This window comes from Bemisia tabaci, chromosome 10 (genome assembly GCF_918797505.1).
Source record: "Bemisia tabaci chromosome 10, PGI_BMITA_v3".
NCBI classification, from domain to species: domain Eukaryota; kingdom Metazoa; phylum Arthropoda; class Insecta; order Hemiptera; family Aleyrodidae; genus Bemisia; species Bemisia tabaci.
In genome coordinates this window covers 20186650-20210530 of record NC_092802.1, presented here as the reverse complement: position 1 = coordinate 20210530, position 23881 = coordinate 20186650, and the positions used below count along the sequence as shown (strand labels likewise).

General features: G+C 40.4%; 1 protein-coding gene across 1 annotated transcript in view; it reads right to left on the bottom strand.

Moving 5' to 3' along the window:
• The window catches only part of LOC109036906 (uncharacterized), a 359096-nt gene that overhangs the window by 308701 nt on the left and 26514 nt on the right, over positions 1-23881 (bottom strand). The window lies entirely within an intron of this gene.

The window sequence follows — 23881 nt, the reverse complement described above, 5'->3', positions numbered from 1 at the left end:
CCGAAGGTCTCTTTGGACCCGCTTTAGTGTTTTCATGTCGAAGACCAACGGAGAAACCAGTCAGTGTGTCATCTGTGTCAATTGCCTGGACAGAAAGCCAATTTTTTTTTTCCTGCGCATTAAAAGTTACGAATCTTATGTCGATATTTTCCTTATTTTTAATTAACAAATGCTTTATGTGTTTATTTAAAAATTTGTACGGGATTCGGGACCATTTAAGAGGTATTTTGATGATTTTAAATGCCTCGGAGAACATTAGCCGAGAAAGGTTACAGTACTTCATAACATACATAGTACTTATAATCAATTCCGAATTTACCTAATTGCCGCCCAAAAGCCGCCTGTATCTCGCCGCCCCCTTCTCATTCGTTTTGAAACATCAATAAAAACCATCAAGTGAATGTACCAGTGGGGGAGGGGTGCATAAGACGCGTTTACTCGTGTTGGACACATTTTTTGGGAAAGCCCTGTCAACACTACTAGCAAAAGTTCACGGAACTTTGCGCGAAATTTAAGTTTCGTAAACCTATCTTTTGTGGACAAGGCCTTCCATTCATTCGAAGTGAACGAAAAAATTATGAAAGAACAAACATAAATGTGGTTTAATGATTTTAACTTTCGCCGTGCCGCGCCGCGCAGACAACACCTTGTTTGGCGCAATGCGTGAAGTATTCCGGCAGTCTTGTAGGTACTATGATTTTCACGCCGACCGCTGCTGACTGCACTGTGTTTGACGCAATGCGTGAAGTATTCATGCATCCTTGCAGGCGCTATCCGTTTCACGCTGACCGCAGTGACCGCACTGTGTTTGATGCAATGCGTGAAGTATTCGTGCAGTCTTGGAGGCGCTAATATGTGTTACATGCCGATCAATCGCCACGCCGAGGGCTTCTCCTTTTCATCTCAAGTCCTCGTCATCATTTCTCTCCAAGTCGCGCCGTTCTAGGTCAAATTGCGTGTTTGGTTTCTCTCTTAACTCGACTAATTAAAGTTGCTGCCACTTGTGTCACTGAAAGACAACAAAATTAGAAATTACTATACTCTCAGGAAATGAGAGATTTTGTCGCCTTTTTTCCTTTGAAATTTTTTTTTCTACGTCCGATTTTTTTAATACCTACATTTAAAAAAATTGCAAAATTTGCCGCCATGGGCCGCGGTCCATGTGGCCACCCTCTTAATCCGGCCCTGTGCCCATTATTAATATTTCCCAACATTGCGCATGTTAAATTTTTTTTAGGATTTCCTGAAAATTGGTGATTTGATCGAATTTACCGTCTAAACTATCAAGAACTCAGGCAGGAGAAAACGTACGGGTAGTGGAACTCAAAAACATTCTTATCTCAATTTTTTCGAAAATGTGTGTTGGCTCCTTTCCAATAAACTCAGTCCAGATATGGACGTGCTGACGTGCTCATGCTCAAAGGAACTGTGTCAGTAGCAATCCCCATGCACACAGTTTATTTGAGCACAAATACGTCCTTATGACTCGAAAACCCAAGGCGGGTGTAGTTTTCACACGAGAGGAGGGTCAACCGATGAAGGCATCAAACATCAATCTCTCTTTTCTCAAACTAATTTCCGTTTTTCGACTTTCAATTTTTGGCAGGAGAAAACATACAGATAGTGGAACTCAAGAACATTCATAACTCAATTTTTTCGAAAATGTGAGTTGGGCCCTTTTTAATAAACTCGGTCCAAATATGGACGTATAGGAGCGTATGGACCTATGGAGCTAAACGGAACTTTGTCACACGCAATCCTTATGCACATACACTGGAAAAAAAAGACATTGGATCTAGAGTCCAGACTCTTAAAAACATCGACAAGAAAAAGTACTCTTGATTCAATCAGAATCTAGCTTAAATCAAGAACCAAGCCTTTTAATTTAAGCGGATTTCGTTTTGATTTAAGCGAAAATCCGATTGAATCAAGAGTATTTTTTCTTGTCAATGTTTTCAAGAGTCTGGACTCTAGATCCAATGTGTTTTTTTTTTCCAGTGCAAAAAAATTCCTAACTCAATTTTTTCAAAAATGTGAGTTGGTTCCTTTCTAATAAACTCGGTCCAAATATGGACGTATAGGAGCGTATGGGCGTATTTGTGCTAAAAGGAACTTTGTCACTCGAAATCCCTTTGCACATAGTTCCTTTGAGCATAAAAAGGTCCATATGACCCGAAAACCCAAGGCGGGGGTAGTTTTCATACGAGAGGAGGGTCAACAGATGAAGACGTTTATCAACCTTCACTTTTTAGAAACTAATTTCTGTTTTTCGACTTGCAGTTTTTGGCAGGATAAATCATACTGGTAGTTGAACTCAAAAACATTCTTAACTCAATTTTTTCGAAAATGTGGGTTGATTCCTTTCTAACATACTCGGTCCAAATATGGACGTATAGGAGCGTATGGACATATTGAGCTGAAAAGAATCCCTATGTACATACTTCCTTTGAGCATAAACACGTCCATATGACTCGAAAACCCAAGGCGGGGGTAGTTCTCATACGAGAGGAGGGTCAACAGATGAAGACTGACCAGCGAGGGACAGAACCCGAGGTGAAGTTGAGGGGGGTGGGGGCGGACAGGGGATAATTAGGGACTTTTAGGAGCTTTGTCGCTCGGCGGGGCGCCCGCTAAGAGCCCTGTAGGCAACCCGCTCCCCGCCGCGGTCACTTGTGGCAAACTCTGGGGCACTCACGAGTCCCTCCCGTCGTCGTGTAAATAAAACCGCAGTCCCCACCCCACCCTCCTCGCGCCCGGATTGCGAGTATCCAGCCCGGCGTGGCCCGTTCCTTATCCCGTCGCGAGTTTGCCGAATCGCGGAGGAAGCTCCTTATTTGACGGAAATAAATTCATTTGGATCGAGTTTGATAGAGTTGCACCAAGTTAGAATACCTACACTGAAATAAAAGATGGGTAGAATTTGCCATTTCTTCACGCTGTATTTCACACAGCTTAACGGAATGGTAAATTCTACCAATCTTCAGGTCGATTCTGCCTGAGGAATCGAGAATCGTTACCTGTACCAGTAGTAACATTTACCTTTCTTCTGGTAGAATTGACTCTGAATTAACGTTGTGTGAAATACAGCGTGAAGGAATGGTAAATTCTACCAATCTTTTTTTTTCAGTGTATAAACGGAGATTTGTTGTTTTTTTTTTTTTTTTTTTTTTTTTTTTTTTTTTTTTTAAGAGTTGGGACCTTACTATGAGGCCGAAAGAGTGTTTATGTAAAGATTAAAAAAATTTAGTAAGAGCCTCTTACCGAAAAGTGTACCAAAATCATTCTGCTCGATATGACTCGATTAGACTTTGGGTTTTTTTTTGTTTTTTATGTCGGCCAGCAGACTATTACCGACGGTGTAAGTCGGCAATCATATAACTCGGTTTGCGACGTCGCAGATCTCCTGTCATACTCTATTTTTTAAACGGAAAACAACTCAACGGCAACTCTTTAACACTGATGTGATTCTTCTTATCTGTACGAAGAAAATTCTGCAATAACTTCAAGGAATTATGTCAATATGTTCTACTTTACATAAATAATAGAATAAGTTCCAAAAATAACATAGAGGCGGAGTTTTTCATGCATCGCAAACAAGATATGTGATTGTGGACTTACGCCGTCGATATGTATAGTGGTGAAGTGGTGCTTAATTTTGAACTCTGCATCAGTTTCATTTTTCACTGGAAATCCGACAACACCGTTTAAAGACTTGAAAAGTGAGCGCTAAATCACGGAAATATTAAAAGTTAAACGTGCTTTATGGCTCATTCACGCATGAGCGTCGCGGGGGAGCGCGCTATTCCCAAAATTAATAAATTAGCCCGCTAGAGCGCGCGCGGAGTGGCTTTTTCAAGAACTCCCGGGGCATATCATTTAATTTGCGGTGCCGGTTCCTGAAAAGGAAATATGAGTCCTTCCTTCGTGATGAGACGCGGAACGAATTTTGATTAGGCGCCACAACGCGACGACCGTCCTTCTCCAGAAACTTGTTGCTGACGCTCATTCAGACGCGTCTTCAACAACTCGTGGTCTTGATTTTTTTTTTTTTTTTTTTTTTTTTTTTTTTTATGTAACGAAATATTTATTAATTTTGTTACAAAGGTGGAACCATTATTGGACAGATAATGACCGAAGGCCTAAGAATACATGTTAAGATATAAGAAGTCCTAAGAATATTTACATGAAAGTTCTCCCTTTAGAGTTCCCTTATAGCGCCTTAAATATAAATTACAAAAGTACAGTGAAGCTCCTCAGACTTCTATAGATTCATTTATCATCGTTTGCCTCGGAATCGTCGGTTGACATGTCGTCGAGGGAGAAGGGTGGGTTGGCTTTTTCTTCAACTTCGTATTATCTTCTTCTTCATTTAAAGCTCTGTGTTTTTGTTTGAGAATGTCTGTTATTAATTCTTGAATAAGGTGCCATTCCTTGTTTAAGCTAGTTATCTGTTCAATGATGTTTTCAGGTGTTAATGAAACTTCTAGAAGATTCTGAAGGTGTATTCTTGGAGATTTGAAAGATTCGCAATGGAAGAAAGTATATGTTCCGCTGTATCGATTGCTAAGGTGTTGCACATTGGACAATGTGGGGAGTTTCTCTTCTTAAATCTGAATAAATACTGAGCAAAAGCGCCATGACTTGTTAGAAATTGTGTGATGTAATAATTATTAATTCCATGTTTTCTATTCAACCAGATGTGGCGTGGTCTTGACTTGTGTGGGCGGATTTTTTCCGTTGCCATTTGTTTTCAAAGTTTATTTGATCATATTGTAACTATTACAAGTATATGTCTTTTATCTATTTACATGATTTAAATAAACACGGAGTGTACATTTAAATGAACATTGCTGTGTCTTAGCCGTCCCTGTCTCTGGGGCCGAATTTTTCCGGTTCTTCCACCGTACTTAAAAATACTCAGGACGGATTTCGACTGCACTTAAGTCCGGCTTAGCGCTTCTGATTGGCAGGTGGTGCGGTTTGAATTCATCGATGGATGTTGCTCTCCGTGCGAAAGGGCCGACAAAATTCGGCCCCTGGTTCGTCGGTTTTAGGGAGAGTATACCAGCGGGTTGATTGTTGAAACTGATAGACAAAACTATAGATAAGAAAGACATACCTATGGAGTTTGGAACGATCCTATTGGTTGAAATGATTGGTTCCTATCGACCAAAGGAGAAACTGACGGACTGACAAACTATAGGCTCTCTCGTGGGTTGCCGTAGTTTTGTCTCACCCTCTTTGTCCATTGCAACCACCCGCTTCCGCCAATAGGATTCCTCCATATCCCTTATGTTTTCTTTGTCTATCAATTTCAACTTTCAGCTCGTAGGGGCTGATTTCGGAACTTCTCGTTGTTTGAATCGTTTTTTTGATCTTAGATTTTGAAGGAAAATCATGTGACATTTCCTTCTACTTCAGATCTTGTCTAGTGGTCCATCGTGTGAATTGAGTAGAGTTCACGGTGACACAAGCGAATTGAACCCTTTGATCTCCATTTTTGAATCATCTGCATGCAACTTCCACCTTCGTTTTTATCTTGAGCTTTCCATTAAAATTTTTACAATGGCTAAGCCAATCAGAAGAAAATCATAGGGGTGAAGATAGTACCGATCTCCAGAAGATAGAATCAAACATGTATCCAATTATATTCTACGGATGCGATAAACTTATTCATATACAGTTTTTTTCAGACATGAAACCCGTCGAAAACAAACAGCATCATCAGGTTGATTAAGGCTGTAAGGAATCGTCTCGAGAAAAACTTCCTACGAAATTTGCAAACCGCAAATCCAACCTTAAAACCCCTCATTTTATTTCAGACACCCTGTAGTCCGATAATTCAGAGTTTAGACGGAGCGAATCTTCGGATTTGGGCGAGCACACAAAAGGCAAAGAACGACGCAAAAGAACTTAATGAATTAGACTACTCTCTGTTCCTTACATTATCTTTGAATGGTCTGAGCAAGATTTCAGAACAGCGCTTCAAAATATCCTAAGGAAATACCAAGCATCCCCATGCTTTCTTACGAAATAAACCTATTTCCCTCTCAATGTAGAAACGTGGGATTGAGGAGATGAAGGCACCGAAACAGACGGTGAGGGGTAGCAGAAGAAAGATGTAATAATTATCATAACTTACCTACTCGGCTCTGGTTGGAAAGAAAAAACGTAACTTAAGTGAAAACCTTATGTAACTGTTTCTTTTTTGCCGAGTACGTTAGTGTGCGCTGAGCCTCTCAATTCAACTTTCCTCTCCGAGGGTGAGCCCGCGGTTTTTATCTTAATTTTTCCATTCTTTTTAAATTTTAATGATCATCATAAGTAGATAGGGCTACGTTCCACAAAGGAGGAGTGTATAATGTTGTGAAAAATGGTTCCCCGAAATTTCCGCAGTATCTTTTTCCGGACTCGCCCAGCCCCTTTCTTTTGTAGAGAATCCAACTAGGAATATCATTTCTTTCTTTGTCTCTCGGGTGAGTGAAATGGTGATATCCTTTTTGAGAAAAATTTAGCTCGTATGATAAGAAATTTCATCCGACTCTTCACCATATTCGTAATGTTCTGCCAAGTTACAGACGTGCAAAATGCAGTTGTTTGAGAGAGAATACGAATCTGATTGGCAAGATTGTTGCAGATAGACCCTTAGCGTAATGTAATCTGCATTTTGAATTACATAACGGGCAACTAAGTTTATCGAAATGAGAATTTGCAAAATAGATATTTTATCTGCTCCAAGCTGAGTCATGATTTTTTGACTCCGTCTTTTGCAAGGGAACGCACCCACGGAAAGCAAGTTCAAAAATGTTAGTTCTAATAAGTTTCAGCACATTATTGAGAGGGGGAGGGGTGGAGTGTTCAGAGTAGGCAGATGCATTGGGATATCGACGAGTGTGATCTACTGATGAGGTCTAGTCTGCCGTGCTAAGGAAAAACGCCGTATGAGCGTTCGAGAGTTGCCAAATTTCCTTGGATGAAATGTTTATTTTTGAGGAAAACTATGAATATTTTTTCTTAAAATTTTCAGGAACTTTAGATCAAAATACTCACAAAATTCTCCGAAAAACTGGAAAAAAATATTCACGAGTTTACCAGGGAATTCGTGTTTTATCAAAGCAAATTTGGCAACGCCTGAAGGCTTTACGGCGTTTTTCTTTAGTAGCATGGCATTCCTTAGCATCTCAGTCCTTAGCGTGGCAGCAGTGAGACCCAAAACGTCATAGATCTCTTGGCGACCCCAGCTTAATATCCCAATGCGTCCCCCTGACCTGAACACCTTTCGCTCCAGTTTTGTACTGTACCAATACTCATTAGAGCTGAAATTTTTGAACGTTTTGGCCTTGTTTTCCCCTCAAAGATACTTTACCACCTTGTAGGATATCCCTAAATATCCTTCACTGAAAAAAAAATCTCGGTGTATTTACGAAGAAAAGGGTAAAATTACAAAGAATTCAGGGCTCTTTGATCCCAGTTTTTTCTTGGTAAAATTACCATTTATGGAATTGGTAATTTTACCGAGAAATCTCAGTAAAATTATTGAACTTTCTCGGTAATTTTACTGGACCCCGGTAAAAACGCCAATATTTTTTATCGACTGTGGTAGAATTACCGGGATAAAATGGTAATGTTACCGGGAATTGATTACCAATAAAAGTGGTATTCTTACCTGAAAAAACAGTAAAAATACCGGTTTTTAGGTAAGCTTACCAGTCTGTCCTGGTAAAATTACCAATAATTGGTTAAAAAAGTGAGATGGTAAAGGTACCAACGGACCTTCGTATAAACAACGAGAATGTTTTTTCAGTGTACCAACACTCATTAGAGCTGAAATTTTTGAACGTTTTGGCCTTGTTTTCCCCTCGAAAGATATCTTACCACCTTGTAGGATATCCCTAAATATCCTAAACCGAGCTGTTGTTTGCCAATCGGGCGGGGACCCGTTTATGCCTATTATTCGATATTAAACAGATTTAATGTGAATTTTGCGAGAGGGAGCAGGCGTTGCGCGTATGTGTGAGGGGGAGGGGCTCACGACGTGATCCGAATCCGGAATATGCAAGTTTATCGAGTTCTGCCTGTAGATGAGCCTCCAGCTTAGGCACTTTGGCGGGGGAGGAGAGATGTCTAGATGGAGAATGTTGAACAGGATGTTTCCAAAGTCTGGTGCTACGACTCAAGAAAGAGGTCATTCACAAAATATGTAACGCTGATAATCGGAATTTTTACCCCCCCCCCCCCCAACCCCTCGTAACGCACTTGTTAAACAGCAAATCCTAACGAAAGGATACGTGACGCTCTTACAACCCATTCCTGTTAAAATACGTAAAATTCTTAAAATACGTAACGCTGAAAATAGGATTTTTTATTCCCCCTCCTCGTAACGCACCTGTTAAACAGCACATCCTAACGAAAGGATCCGTGACGCTCTTACAACCCATTCCTCTTAAAATACGTAAAATTCTTAAAGTACGTAACGCTGAAAATCGGATTTTTTATTCCCTCTCCTGGTAACGTACCCGTTAAACAGCACACCCTGATGAAAACATACGTGACGCTGTTAGGCCTCTTCCTCATTGGACTGGCGATTTGTGATTAATTTGGGAGGAATCAATTGCCTCCTCTCGTCTACTTTTCACCCTAAATGTTTGAAAAGTTATGAACCCAGCGTTACGTAACGTAGCGCTGGATAGTCCCCTTCTCTCGTAACGGAGGTTCTGACACCCCCTCCCCACCTTTAATTATAATTTTATAGCGGTCCCATAGTTTGACCCACTGCTCTGATTTCTCTTTGAAATTTCAAAGGTAGGTAATATTATTTTATGAAATGAAACACGCATACCGAGGAGTGTGTTTTCGCGGATCGTTATTCTTATCGGTACCGGTGGTTTCAATGTGAACAATAAAATAATAACCTCAAGTTCACATTCTGTCTTCTGTGTTTTGGGTTAGTTTTATGCGAATTTATAATTCTTAAATAATTCAAAAAAAATTTATCGTCCCTCCAAAAAAATAAAAAAAAAAAAAATAAAAAAAAAAAAAAAAAAAAACCACGAGACATCTTGTTTATAAGAGACACTTATACGCATTATTCCGCTAAGCTGGCGTGAATTATAGGAGATTATGTTTTTGCTCCAATTAGTCCTTTTTGGCGATTGTCTTTATAATCGCCAAATTCTTGGTGATGAGTTGTGGGAAGCAAATACTTGGGCAACAAGATCCGGTTTGACAAATTTCCTCGCAAAATTGCTCGACACGACATGAATGGATTAATATTAGGTGAGAACAAATGTGTTACAGCTAGCCAATAAGGAAATGTCGAACCCGGAAAGTAGCTGTCCAATATTTCAGACCTCCTTGGCACCCGAATCCCCCCTCTCCCCTCCTGTCCCTTCCCAATATGCCTCAGGCAATTAATAAATATACAAAAAGTGGATAAAAGCTCACTGCTATCAGATGTTCCTAAGATTGTTGAACACTTTCTCTCCATTGAACAACTTCGTAACTCTCCTGTCATGCATTTGTTCAGACCAGTTAAATACATTTACTCCAGGAATAAAGGAACATCGATTTATTGAATAAACTATGCTAAATCTTTGGTTTCGATGTCTCCGAATCTTTGTTAACGTGACATCCATTATATGATTGAACCAATGCACGTAATCCATTGAATCACTAAAAATTCTATCAACCGAAAATCTCCAGAAGCCCACCTAGTAGCTTCCTCTCTAAATCACAAATTAGCTTTAGAGATTAAAAAACACGGTGCATAGCCGAGAGGTTCCTTTTGGCACCCAACGTCTCAACGCGTCATTGCCAAAACACTAAGAAAAAATTCAACACAAAAGTTTGGTTAATGCAAAAAGTAATACACAAAATACCCTGAGCCTTTGGTAGAAAATTTTAAGAGAAAATGCCAGCTAATGTTCTTGAAGAAATGTATTAAAAACCGAGTGGTGAATACCAACGTCGCAATCGGAGGAATGCATTTTTCTACTCTCTCCATTGTTTTTTTGCGCTAAATTCTACGAAAACAGTACCCAAATCAATACAAAATTTGTGTTGGTTTGTATTTCACTTCCTGTATTGAATAGAGGTAACACAAGAACGCCAATATTTTTATCAGTGCACGAAGCAACGTAACTTCAATTCAAGGTCGCGAAATGGACTCAAGCAATTCAACTTTTGGCGAGATTAAACCTGCATGATGTGTCTGATTTTTGCACGAGATCAGAAGAAGACCATGTGAAATTTTTCAGTCAGTAATACTCAAAATTCTCCCTGTAAAAATTTGCGCAATTTGCGCGGGAAAATCTGGTAACATTTCAATATTGCTACGTTCATCCATGAGAGACAGTAATTATATCTCACCCACTCCAACGGTTCACTGTTAGTTCCTTCATATCGCATTTTATCCAATCGCAAGTTGAAGCTAAGGAACTCCAACCGCAACCCCTTCATGAGGGGCAGTTCCCTGGAAACCACCCTGTACACGCGCCAACGGTGAAAACTATATTCGAAGGGAACGTGTGGCGGGCGGGACACCGATACGCGATAAACAAACCCGATCAGCAAATTGGATTACTGCCCGACCAAGATTTGTTTCGTTCGCTGACAATAGACCCCCCGCCCACCACCCACAACCCCCCCTCCCACTAGCCTCCTCCCTGTGCAATCGTGCCAGACGAGAGAGGGCCCCCTCCAGGGATTTTTCGGTGAATTATTAAAAACCGACACGTATTTTTTTTTGTGCCGCACAATGGGTCGAGTCAACGGGAGATACCGGACAAGATTTAAAAACTTTAAAAACGTATATCTTCACTAATATGAGATCTTGATGTTTTTAAAGTAGTCTTATTGGTTTTCTCGTCAAATTTTCTGTAGGAAGCACCCTGAAAATTAAAAACGTGACGAGATAAATGTAAAATTTTACCATTTTCGTGGAAAATTTCATGTCCGACTTTTTCCAACGACTCCGTCACACTGTGCGCCGGCTGTTTATTTTGCTGCTTCCAGCGATAACTCGTATTAATTCCCAATCGGGTATCTCCCCTCGGCACGCGTGTGATCGAGCATATTCTCGTGTAGCCGTGATTCCATATTGAATTTTTCAGTTTTCGCGCCCGATACCGCCGTTTCCAGTCAGTGTGGCACTTAGATTTCAGCACTGATATATTTTGACTCCGTTCAGCATTGGGACAGGGAGGAGGAGGAAAATGGTTTGTGTTCAGCAGTTTGGAGTTTGCTTGTTTTAGAGCTTCTCAGTTATGCCTCGTGAGAAAACGTTACGTTCAAAATAATGTTAATAATCTTCAAGAGTTTTGTCTGTCTGTTCGGGCGTATTTAAAACAAAAGGAAATTTTTCATTGATGAATTGAATATCGGAGAATACATGATCTTGAAAATTAGGTCCATTCTGCTCTTTTCGCATGCAAAAAGCATCATTCGTTCCGTCTCGTCGTACCATTAGCGCACAATTAGCTTTGTGTCAAGATAATTGTTATACCTGTAAAAATAGCACTCGAAAATTGCCATTGATGAATTGAATTTCGGAGAAAACATGATCTTGAAAACTTGGCCTATAATACTCTTTTCGCATGCAAGTAGCATCCGCCTCCTCTTCGTGCCATCAATAGCGCAAAATTAGCTTTGCATGAAAATAAATATAAAACCTATAAAAGTAGTACTCTAAATTTGCCATTGATGAATTGAATATTTCGGAGAGATCGTGATTTTGGAAACTTGGTTTTTTCGCATGCAAAACAGCATCCCTCTCCCCGTCGTACCATTTTTAATCCCGCGGTTTCGTGGAAGTTGAACAGAGGACCCGCAACGAAAGACGTCTTCCGCGGGTGCGGGCGCGAGGGCTCTGATCCCGCGTCCCGACCGCAAACTTGTTGCGGGCGGGAAAGGGATGCGCAGCCCCCCTCTCCCATCGGGCACCCACCCCCCGCACTACGGAGCCTCCCTCCTCGGCGCCGTCGCATCAGATATTAATCATCTTCCGCATTCAGGCGATCAACTCAACCGCGGAACCCGAAATATTTTTGATAACGGCCCGTGGTTCTTTCGACCTCCACCCCAATCTGCCCGTTGCCACGTTCCTCGACTGAATTAGAGTACCTATACAGGGAGAGCAGGGACATGGCCCGTGCGTGTGTATGGCTGATTAGTTGCCTACCATCCAGGAACTTTTCTACCCTACACCAAAGATCATCCTGGAATGGATATGTTGCACGTGTGAGGAGTTTGCGATTTGACTGCTGATTCTTATGTAAAAGTTCGCGAGAAACAAGATGGTGCCACTGATTTTCTCTGAAATCAACTCCCAAGCTCAAAAAAGCTTCTTTTAGAGGTTTTTTTAGAGAGAAAACATCGCATTTCATATTGATATCGAAACTCCACTCGAATGCGATATTTTCTCTCTAAAAAAAAACACGCCTTTATTACGTTGAATTTCTTAGTTAAAATTGGTGAGTGAGTGCTTTAGTCTCCTGACAACAGAATTGCGATCTCAAAATTGGAGAAAAATGACGAGTAGCTAAAAAAATGGAATCAATTGATGCGATGTATCGCATGCCGTTCTGACACAAAATATGGCGTCCATCGAATCACCTTAAATACTCATAATGTTGTTATAATTTCACCTCGGAATGAGATTCAGATAGGATTTGTTCAGCAAAATGTCTAAAAAGCGAAATTGCAGAGTGCACGGTGCGTCTGACATCTAGAAATTAAGGCGTTGGATGCAAAAAGGGCATTTCTTGGTTGCGGCGTTCTAGAAGCTCCTCTGCTGATTTATTCTTGAGAGAACTATTCGGCGAAGTTTCTGAAATTTTTAGTTTTTAGCGTTTTAAAATCATAAAGAAAATCCAGTACGGGTTTCAAGAAATTCCATGCATTTGTTTAAAATTCAATGTATGAAACGTTAGCAAAGATTCTGAGACACCGCAACCAAGAAACGTCCTTTCTGCACAAAGCTTTTCAAGTCCAACGATTAAAGCGCGCACCTCGCTGTACTTACGTGCAATGCGTAAAGTATTCCTTTGACTGACTGCACTGCGTTTGGCGCAATGCGAGAAGTATTCTTCCAGTCTTGCAGGCGCTACTATGCGTGTGACGCTAGCCGCACTGTGTTTGCCGCATTTATTCGATCTCGCCTTAGCATAATGGAGATGTTGCATGTGTGAGGAATTTGCGATTTGACTGATGATGCATATGCAAAAGTTCGCGAGAAACACGATGGTGCAACTGGTTTTCTCTGAAATCAACTCCCAAGCTCAAAAAAAGCTCTCAAATTTAAGCCAAAATGGAGGGGATATCCCACGCTATCCTGAGAGTCCACCTCTACATCAAGACAAACTTTCCATGCAAAGATAGGGAGAAAATACATAGCAGGGTTGCCGTGTTTTCAGTTTTGGAGTCCCCAAACATTATGGCAGCCCTGTCAATGTATTTGCTCCCTATCTTAGCATGGAGAGTTTTTCTTGATGTAGAGGTGGACTCTCAGGATAGCGTGGGATATCCCCTCCATTTCGGCCTCAACATGAGAGCTTTTTTTGAGCTTGGGAGTTAATCTCAGAGAAAACCAGTGGCACCGTCGTATTTCTCGCGAACTTTTACAAAAGAATCAGTAGTCAAATTACAAATTCCTCACACATGCAACATCTCCATTAAGAGCTTTTCCAACAGTGTTTGGTGAAACACACTGCTTACCTTTCTTTAAAATTCGGAATTTCGAAATAATGCATTTTTTGGAAAAATTTTATAAAACACAAAAGTCTTATTTTGACCCGAGAAATCAATCCCTGAAGTCTGGCACGTCAGCCCAGGGATACCATGTATAGAGACAGTGCGCATGTCGGTAATTTCGAGGTTAGGTCATGGAGCTTTAAGGGCCCAAAAGGGTAGCCAACCTATGAATTCAAATGAGCCAGAGTTACATATCATTACAATTGTTACGGTACGTCGTTTGTAAAGCACGTATTTGACTCACAAACAGTTTGTGCATAAATTCATTCATTTTTGCGGATGAAAGCTCATTTGTGAATATTTTTGGTCATCCTGGTTCGATATTGAAATCCGAAGATTGGCAGTGACATTTTTTTGTTTTAGAAGGTTGGCTGCCCTATGGGCTCTAAGAGCTCTTCATTTTGACATGTCCGCTCTTTCCCCATGTACAATGTACCTACCCAAGAGTAAATAGGTATGGCAAGAGGGGTTGAAAGGACAGAAAGTCTATTTTCCCAACATTCGGAGAGCCGCAAACCAGTGGCAAGGCGTGAATGATCGATTATTGACAGTTACCTATTTGAAGCTATGGTAAAGAATCGATTTTTAAGATGTCCGCTGTGACCACCCTGTCTATCGACCCTTTCCCGTAGGTTGGAATGACAGATCAATCGATATATCGCAAAGTTCTCGCACCCTTTCTTCACACCTTAAGGTGATTCGATGGACGCCATATTTTGTGTCAGAACGGCATGCGATATATCGCATCAATTGGTTCCATTTTTTCAGCTACTCGTCATTTTTCTCCAATTTTGAGATCGCAATTCTGTTGTCAGGCAGTTAAAGCACTCACTTACCAATTTGAACAAAGAAATTCAACGTAATAAAGGCGTGGTTTTTTCAGAGAGAAAACATCGCGTTCGATACTGATGTCGAAACTGCACTCGAATGCGATATTTTCTCTCTGAAAAAACCACGCCTTTATTACGTTGAATTTCTTTGTTCAAATTGGTAAGTGAGTGCTTTAACTGCCTGACAACAGAATTGCGATCTCAAAATTGGAGAAAAATGACGAGTAGCTGAAAAAATGGAACCAATTGATGCGATATATCGCATGCTGTTCTGACACAAAATATGGCGTCCATCGAATCACCTTAAATATTTTTTCCCGTGATATTTTGCTAGTTTTTGCTGAAAGTTTTTCCTCGCGTTACACAGAAACCGCAACTTATCCATGCACGTGCTGCAAACACTGGGCCTCAGTTTTCGACCGAGCGAGATAATTTATTCTGTTTTATCTGACCGCCGAAAAGGGGTCTTATCTGGCGTAATTATAAGGCAATTAAGAAGGTCCCGACCCTGAGATGACGCGCCTGGCTTCATTGGTCCCTGCTTGTAATGAGCTTCTAAATGATTATTCTGCCCTTTTAATCATACCACGGAATCCACAGAAAACGACCCTGGTAAAAACGACATTTAAAAAGCTTCTTTCAAAAACTCTTGAAAAATGTTTAAAATTAGACAAGTTACGAATTCCAGCATTCTGATACATGTTTCTTAACTAAAATTTCACGTAAAATACGACGCGCACAACGAAAATTACCGAAATCAACTCCTTCCAGAGATATTTAATGATTCTTGATGCGTGAATTCAAACCACCCGCTCATGAAAACTCAATACTCTATGTGATTCACATCGCGCGCTAAACGTTATCATGACAGTCTCTGCTATATAAAAATCTGGCGACCTCAATCTTTTGACGCTTTGGCTCAGCTATAGCAAATTGCTAATCGTTTGAACAACGCATGGTGGGAAATGAACATTGCTCGATAGAGAAGATTGCCGAGACCGTTGTAGTGCGCGATTTGACTTACGTAGAGCTTTGAGTTTCTTGTGAGCGGGCAGTTCAAATTTCTCGTAACCAATGTGAAATAAAAACGTTAATATCTTGGTTAGGAGTTGGTTTCAATAATTTTCGTAGCGCGAATCGTGTTTTGCGTGAAATTGTGGTTAAGAAACATGTATCAGAATGCTTAAATTCGTACCTTGTTTAGTGGTCCATTATGTGTAACGCTATGCTCTAGACAGTCAAATGAATTTTCCCGAAATTTAAAGGGAGGATAGCTGAGCGAATTGAAAATGTACCTCAACTCAGTTTTCATAAAATGTCACCTTCCGTCTAAAGTATCACAGGTGTTATGCGGAGTTTAAGAATTTCCGCCGTATTTTTATTTTCTTACAGAGAAATCGTTGGTTGAATCCGTCCGAAAATTTCACAGAATTTTCTTTGCGCTGCCGATGAAATTCAGTAAAAGTTTCAAACAAATTCAACCATTACTTTCTTTGTAAAAAACAAAAATGGCGACGGAAATTTTGAAATGTTGTATGACGTTTATGATACTTTGGCCAAAAGGTGACGAAATACCTTTGAAAAGTAGTATATCGACGGTAGACGGTGAAACTGCAGAAATGCGTATCTCGGTCTCCTGCGTCGCAGACTTTCTGCCACAATATTTTCTACATTATTTTCTACACACTTATTTTTTGAAAATAGTGATTCTTCGTCTCTTTAGAAAATATATATCCTATAAAAACTTCAAGCCATGATGTTCGTTCGTTCTCTTTTTAAAAAATAAAATAGAAGCGGAGATTTCGAAACACCGCAACCAAGATACGTGGTTGCGGACTTAAAACGTCGATGATTATTTATATTCTGTAGACTATCTCGATGTTCAATAAGGAGAAATAAAACCCAAAAACATCCGATCGAAAACATTCAGTGTTAAAGTGTGCGGGATTTTGAAAATTTTCCGTTCTGACGTGCTTTTATAAAAAAGAGTGATGTCACCTTAAGTGAACGCCACGTTATTTTCGCAGGGTTAGATTCCACAAAAATCCCGTAATTAGTTTAATTCATTTGCAACATAGAAACTGAAAGAATGAACTCAATGTGATGTTGCTACTATTTCAAAAAAGTCAGCTTGCATGTGTCAGATTGGCTGCACTTTCATATTTTATCTTTTTGATTAAATACTTACGTTGAAACGAATGTTGCGACCGTAGTCTCCCACTTAATCATAGATAGTCGTAGAGATGGTCACAGTTACTCCCTTGGCTGTACGAGAGGATCCTTAGAGCTAAGAGAGAAGGTTTGGCGAGTTCTGGGGTAATTTGGCTAGCGTTGCAGTTGGGGGAACGAGCTGTGCCGCTCGAATTACCCCAGCAAACAGGTGAATGAAACACTGCTGCCGATATCATGGTAAACTCTATCTAGTTTTCTCTTTCCTGGATACACGGATCCGCTCTCAAAGAATTTTATTGGGACTGTTGCAAAAGCCCTCCTTTCAGCAATTCGTTGCTTATCGAACACTGAAAGAAATATATTGTTGCCATTACATGGATCCTTGTCATATTTGATCCACAAGGATTTTGAAATAGGGAACTAATATTCCAGGTTCATTGAAGAAACAATGTATTTGCTATTTGTTTCCCTATATAGATAAGTGTTTTGATGTATGAGCCAGAAGTTGTTGCTCCTTGTTGCAATATGTGGTCCAATTTTTATGTATTCGCACGCTAGACTGTGCTTTAAAGAGTCATTTCTTACCATTACAAGATATCATGTAACGGAAACAAGAATTTTTTATTTAAACTCCAAAACAATGTAAGGCTAAAAAGTATTGTTGTGCTACAGCACAACGTCAGTTATTTTCCGTGGAAATGGCTTAGAAATCACAATGACTTTCCAGCCAAGCTTACCAAATGGACCATATTTGGACGTATTTATACGAAAGGGAACTAAGCGCCAAATTTCCAAATTTCAGTTTTTAACGGATCTGGATTCTCCATGTAATAGGCTGCTCTCACACGTAAATATGCCCCCAAAATACTAATTTCATCCCCTGGAATCAGCCCCTGAAAAATCGCAAAACAGGGAATCAGCGATTACGAATAAAATCAAAAGGAACTATATGTAATTCCCTTTGATTTAATGCGCTAACCCGGATTCCGAATTAAATCAAAAGGCGCTATCTCCACTTGATTGACGCGCGCGCGGCGAAGCTTGGTGGAAACTTGGTGAAATTTGGTACCGGGGGGTATTTTTGGACGGGAAACTCGAATTTCGGGTCAAATTTTGAAAATTCAGAAATCCAAGATGGCGGACATGGCCTAAAATGCTATCTCGGCCCCTGTCCAGCCGATCTTGGTGAAACTTGGTATCAGGGGGTATTTTCGGACGGGAAACTCGAATTTCGGGTCAAATTTTGAAAATTCAGAAATCCAAGATGGCGGACATGGCCTAAAATGCTATCTCGGCCCCTGTCCAGCTGATCTTGGTGAAACTTGGTATCAGGGGGTATTTTCGGACGGGAAACTTGAATTTCGGGTCAAATTTTAAAATTTCATAAATTCAAGATGGCGGATGTGGCCTAAAATGTTATCTCCTATTTAAACGCGCATCGCCAAAAAATCCCAGATGTCGTCCCCTGAGTGACGGTCACATATCGACCGTGCGTTCCCTCTGGCTCGATCGATGTCAGTGTGCACTGACATGGACAAGGGGCTTTTAACGAGCGAACAAATTAACGAACCCATCGGAATCACTTAATTTTCATTAAAATCACTGTTAGGTACTTTATTGGAATCGGAACAGTATTTAGAAATTCATGAGTATTAAGAGCGCGCTGGAAGGATTACGTGGTCAAAAGCGTGACCGTCACCTAGGGGTTCGTCAGGCCCCATCTTGACTTCCTCGGAGACGCGAGTTTAAATGGGAGCTCAGAATACGCAACTTCGAACTTGTTTTCCGTGGGTTAATAATGTTTCAAAAAATCGGAGAAAATTCCAGCGAACTGTGCGTACTCAATCCTCCAAAAAAATGCAAAAATTAAAAATTACTGAATAACCTCATTGTTAAAATTTTAAACTCCGATATGGCGGATGTGGCCTTCAACAATAGCTCAATGCCTGAATCGTTTGTGTGAAGTTCGGTATTAGGGGCTCAAAATGACAACAGAAACTGTTTTATTTAGATACGAAAATTTTAACATAGGTAATCAGCACATGAAGGGAATTCACGATCCGACGCTGCTAGGTAAACCACGCACCTCGACGAGGCGGTGTATTGTGAACGTACACGGAGAAAAAAACTTCGTGCGTGGGACCCGAAGTTTAGGTCATATGGATCTATGAAGTTTTCGGATTGAGCATCTGAACACTTTCGGTCCAGCTGCTGAGGTTTTGATCACACATCTGAAACTTCAGTTCTTACATCTAAAGTACTTCGGTTTTCACATCCGAAAATTTCGGTTCTCACATCCGAAAAACTTCGGTTCTCACACCTGAAGACTTCAGACGTAAGAACTGAAGTTTCAGATGTGTGATCCGAACCTCGACAGCTAGACCTAAAGTGTTCAGATGCTCAATCCGAAAACTTCAGAGATCCATATGACCCAAACTTCGGGTCCCACGCACGAGTTTTTTTCTCCGTGTAGAGTGCCATATATTTAAAGTTTACAAACGTGGAAATTTCCACATCTCATCCACATTGGCAAGATGCAGCGGGAAAGCAGATTGAGGTTAGGTAGGTATATTTGGGCTCCCACCACCTCCGGCCTTCACAACCCGGCCCGTGCGCTTTACGCAGGTTCATTGGCGGCCATTCTAGACGTGTAGTGCGTTTGTTTAAGAAATAGATATCATTTTAAGCCACATCCGCCATCTTGGATTTCTGAATTTTCAAAATTTGACCCGAAATTCGAGTTTCCCGTCCGAAAATACTCCCCGATGCCAAGTTTCACCAAGATCGGCTGGACAGGAGCCGAGATAGCATTTTAGGCCATGTCCGCCATCTTGGATTTCTGAATTTTCAAAATTTGACCCGAAATTCGAGTTTCCCGTCCGAAAATACCCCCTGATACCAAGTTTCACCAAGATCGGCTGGATAGGGGCCGAGATAGCATTTTAGGCCATGTCCGCCATCTTGGATTTCTGAATTTTCAAAATTTGACCCGAAATTCGAGTTTCCCGTCCGAAAATACCCCCTGATACCAAGTTTCACCAAGATCGGCTGGACAGGGGCCGAGATAGCATTTTAGGCCATGTCCGCCATCTTGGATTTCTGAATTTTCAAAATTTGACCCGAAATTCGAGTTTCCCGTCCGAAAATACCCCCTGATACCAAGTTTCACCAAGATCGGCTGGATAGGGGCCGAGATAGCATTTTAGGCCATGTCCGCCATCTTGGATTTCTGAATTTTCAAAATTTGACCCGAAATTCGAGTTTCCCGTCCAAAAATACCCCCGGTACCAAATTTCACCAAGTTTCCACCAAGCTTCGCCGCGCGCGCGTCAATCAAGTGATTCAAGTGGAGATAGCGCCTTTTGATTTAATTCGGAATCCGGGTTAGCGCATTAAATCAAATGGACCTACGTGCAAAAATCCCCTATATCTCGCTTAATATGCATTTTTTCCTAATTTTGGCAACGTACGTAATTAGAGGAACTCTTCAGCTTTCAAACAAGCTAAAGTAAACCAAAATCGGTCCATTAGTACGGAAACGCCAATTGTTTTAGTCAAACTTGCTTTACTGAGAAGTTTGGAAATGGCGTTTAGCGCCTTTTCGCATAAATACGTCCATTTTGCAGTATAGAACCGCTATCTTTGGATCAATTCAGAAACAACAAATTCGTGTCTAGTCCCTTGTTCAGATAAACAGTTTTGTAGTCAGGAGAATTACAGTTGGTTAATCTTTGCTAAATATAGTCCAAAGCTACTGAAATTTTTTTTCTTAATTTTGAAAGAGAAGCATCTAAATTGTTCGAACGTGCTTAATCAGATAAAGTTAGCTATACAATCAGCCTAAAACATTTCAAGTCACCCAATTTCTCATGTTTTCCCAAATGAACACCAATCTTTAACAAGTGTAGGGTGGAAATCCAAAATCTCGTGAAAGCCATCAGGTGCTGCTAAAATCGCGCATGGTATTCCTCATTGTAAAATTCGGATGGATTTTTTGAAGAAACATTTCTCTAAATTTTCGTCTTATTTTCATGGCAATGTTGTGCTCAGGTCTATGACCTCTCGTTACATGATATATGCAGAAACAGTCGCACAACCCTAGAAATATCTGTTGGCGCTGAACAGGTTTTGAAATCCCCATTACTTATTCATGCACCACTTTAAAAATGTTCGCGAACATCCCTCCGATTGCTAAGCTCTTAAACATTCAAAAATAAACAATGAATTGCGTTCATTGAGAAAAAACTATGGTTATAATGACCATAGTAGTGGTGTTCAATATGCACTCTTAATTAGTAGTGGACATAGGTAACCAATAATAGTGATATTTTTAATGGGGCAATCGTAATTTTACAAGTGTGCGGTAGTAAAATTACCATTTAATGTTAAAAAAAATCTCTATTATTGGTTATGGCAACTACTAATTAAGAGTTCATATTGAACAACACTAATATGGTAATTATAACAATAATTTTATTCTCAGTGTTCGCACGTAAAAATTCAAAACACTAGAGCAATGTGGCAATGTTTAATGCATTTCTGGTTAGTGCCGCTAATCATGAAAAAAGTTTGATTGACATGATCATATGGACGAATTTCTATCAAACAGAACTACGTGCATTATGACGTGAGCCCTGCTATGCACACATTATTATGGGTCCCAGGGCTCATGTCTTAATGCACATAGTTCCGTTTGATATAAATACGTCCATATCTAATATTCCCTGGGAAAAATTGACAAATTCTGCTGAATTTCGGCAACATCGATGTCGATTGAGCCGTTGATTAGAGCTCACCGAAGCGTCATCCACGATCCCTGTTTGATACGTTGTTGATGAGGAATTAGGCTGTTCTCACCCATCAATGTCGGCCATGCTGCCGAGCTCTCAACCATCTCATCGGAAAATTTACACCTGATAGATATCCTACCTTTCATGCCTCATCCCTCCCAATCATTGACTATCAATACATTTGGAAAACAGTTCTTGTGAAATTTGCAAATCAACGTTTTTGGCAAGGGCTGTTTTCTGCTTACTCTAAAATCTTTAGTATCTATCTAATAACTTCTCAATGGAATTTCTTTAATTTAAGCATAAATTTGACAACCCTCTAATCAAACAGGTTGAATGCCTGTCTCAATATTTACCTCAAAATAAGACTGGCATTGCCACCGGGCGGATTACATGCTAAGATTTGCTGCAATAGCCGCTTACGGTGTTGCTAAATTGTTTCTTTAAACCTAAAAATAATCTTTTTATATTTAAGGTAAAACAATTTTTATGTGTGTATTACCTAAAGATCAATCCTAGAGTCATAAAAAAGCTGCTATTTCCTTAAAAATCGGCGTTTCCTAGACAAATGAACATAACTATGTTTCGATGTAGCGAAATTATCTTTCTCAATCTGTATTTCTATCAGAATACTGTTTGGCATTTCTAACTGAAAGTTTCAGTGATTTTCGTATGAATATATGGGGGCAAATATCGTCAATAATATCAGTTATTAAAGGGAAGAGGGTAACCACTTAGTAGAGTGCAAAAATAGGAGAATCTCGTAACACATCAGCGATCGAAGATTCTCCTTCAGTTGATTGAGTAGGCAAAATGGGCTCCCAGGAGTTCAAATAGTGGTATCATAAACGACCATCACGAGCAAGTACAATATTTGACACCTAGATCCATAGAAAAAACGGAACCATGGATTTCAGCTGGCGTCAAATTTTTCTTTTTGGGAATTTCTTGCGTGTTGGAGAAAAATTATATCGTTTTTGGATTCAACGCTGAAAACATGTTTAACATTACCAGTTGACATACTCTGCCCCATTGTTGCCGTGGATCAATTGGCATGTATTTAGATTGTTCGGAGACGGTCTTTTTTGATACCACTTTTCGAACTTATAAGAACCCATTTTGCCTATTTAATCAATTGAAGGAGAATCTTCGCCTACCGGTGATCAATCATTATCATTTTAGCGAGCGCTTAAGCTTCTATGTCTCCTTCACAAGGTACACGGGACGTTAACATACTACGCCACGAATTATTTCCTTTTTGCACACCTCCATATCCTTCTCCTAATGGCACCGATATCAGCAATTTCAGAGGATTGAAGACAGCAGATCGGAAAAATTTCTCCGTGAGTTTTTTTTTTTTTTTGTAGTTCTTCCGGGAGAAAAATTGGCGAATTTTATCGAAGATATAAAAGTTTAAGCGCCCTATTCCTCCGGCTATGGTAAACCAAAGTCGGGGATTTTGATTTACATCCGTTTCGCACTACCACCCCAACATGGGGAGGGTTTCGGCCAGATGGTAAATCTAGACGGTCAAACTATCATATGTTGGTTTAGGCTCTAATTTAGAATGAACTTTGATCAGGAGTTGGCAAGGGAGATCGGTGCCCCGTGATAGTTGAATATCATGAAAAATAAGTGCACAGTATTCGATCGCGGAAAGCTACCTTCATTCACGAAGCTGAATATTTCCGCTCCAAATCGGCAACAGCATCGGGTGAGCTCAACGCTTGACCGCACCCGGATGAGCAAACAATACCGCACTCGGGCTCATCGATGAGTGGCCGATTACTGTTGCTTAGTCGGGGCCGAAGAGTAAACAACCAACAAGGAAGCCGGGATGCGGAAAATGACTGCACACCGTTCCGGAAAATCCACCAAGGGGTTGTTCCTCTCATTTTTCGGCCGGCATCCCTCTCGAACAATGGCTCCGCACTTCCAATCAAAAAGTGCGATGGTCATTAAGTGCGAACTCAGCGGAGTGTATGGTTCTCGTATTTTCGTGCTTTCGAAGGGAGAAAATGCTGTATTCAAATGTTACCGCGATGGTTCCTTGGACTGCATTTTGCAATGAGGAGCCACTATTTCTGACTTATTCATGGAAAAATGTATCTTTGTGGGGGAACTTCCAGCACACGTGTAGTGTAAAAAATGAGCCGGAAATAGTGGCTCTAAATCGCAAAACATAATCTATCCTTGCATATTACAAAGTTTTTGACCACATGGATCAAGTTCAACGGAGAGGAGAGGAATAAATTACTTTTTGCAAAGAAGGGTAAGAGCGTTTTTTGCCTAGAAGAACTCCATAAGCCGCACTATCTAGTTGGTGCCTTTATATTTTAT